Below are 1,651 nucleotides of genomic sequence, written 5' to 3' on the forward strand. Positions count from 1 at the left end.
CAAGCTTATGTGACTGTTGAGGCCTGTTATTGGCCTCAGCAGTCACAGGACCCAGCCTCTCCCTTGACCAGAAGCAGCCAGGAATGGAACAGTGGTCGGACCACAAACTGGTGGTCTGCATTTTTATGTTCAGGGGCACAGGTCCACACCAAAAGGGTTTGTCCAGCTCCAGAGCCAGACAAACCCTTTAAAAGAAATTATAAGTTTTCAGAATTTCAAATTGTTACAATGCAATTTTAAGACAGAAGGCTAAGGGTACTTTCACATTTGCGTTGTTTATTCCGGCAGGCAGTTCCGTCGCCGGAACTTCCTGCTGGATGCGGAAATCCATATGTAAACGTCTCTCCGGTGTCATCCGGAAAAACCGATTTTAATGCCGGATCTAATACATTTCAATAGAAATAAATGCCAGATCCGGCATTCCGGCAAGTTTCCGGAATTTTGGCCGGAGAAAAAAAACACAGCATGCTGCGGTATTTTCTCCATCCAAATACCGTGAAGGGACTGAACCGAAGACATCCTGATGCATACTGAACAGATTGCTTTCCATTCAGAATGCATTAGGACAAACTGATGTGTATTTTTTTTTATTCCGGTATTGAGCCCCTAGGACGGAACTCAATACTGGAAAACATTAACGCAAGTGTGAAAGTACCCTTACAATACAAAAATTTTTTTTTATGGACAGATGATTTGCAACCCTTTTCTGACATTCAAAACTGTGTTCACATCAAATATGGTGTAAGGGATAATCAACTGTTTGGGGCTTCAGGCTGAAAAGCACCTCCATGTCATCCTAGTCAAGCGAGCAGTGTGTCAGCCTGCCCAGTGCCATGGCATCCTATTAGTACGGTCATGTCCTGGCTTTTCTCTGGTGTCTGCTTGCAGTTCCAGCTGTAGGATAGGGGCCTGTTGCAGCATGTGACCTCCCAGAATATTTAAAAGAGAACAACCACTCCATTGTCTCAATGCTTGGTTATCACCCTCTGTGGTGAGTTTAATGGGCATTTTCCTGCTGACATTTTCTATGATTACCTGTTTGCCCGAAGCTTGATCTATTTGTGCATTGGGTCTGCGGTCAATCTTCTGATCTTGCCTTCTGTTATGGATCTTGGACCTTTTGCTGACATCTGTCCTGGCCCTGTCCGTAACCTGTTCATAATTCCATAAGGGGATTAAAGGTGAAGAATGGTGGATACTGTAGATGTAGATGGGAAAACTAGAGATGAGTGAACCATTTTCTAACACACTGGGTTCGTTTCGAACTTTGCAAAACTTTGTCCGGCAGATGAACCTGAACCTTTTTAGGTGCACAGTGCCATTTAACTGCACATTTACAGTTGGAAAAAACACTGGGGAAGCAGAAGAAGGATGCTCACATGGCCCTAAGAGGAAGTGGGGTGGGATGGCTTGCCCTGTTGGGCTGATAAGCTCAAATTTGCAGAACACATGTTTTACCATCCAGGGGATATATGTAGCGTTTGAAATCTTAGTGAAAACACCTTAAATACTGGTCCAAACTTCATGTTGGTGCATCTCCACACAGTTCACATTTTATTTTTGGGGGTTGAAGTTTGGGAAACCAGTATATGCGTGTCTTGCAATACGATAATATCCGAGTGAGAACGTGACATACTAAATCCGTTTTGGT

This window comes from Bufo gargarizans, chromosome 2 (genome assembly GCF_014858855.1).
Source record: "Bufo gargarizans isolate SCDJY-AF-19 chromosome 2, ASM1485885v1, whole genome shotgun sequence".
Lineage (NCBI taxonomy): Eukaryota > Metazoa > Chordata > Amphibia > Anura > Bufonidae > Bufo > Bufo gargarizans.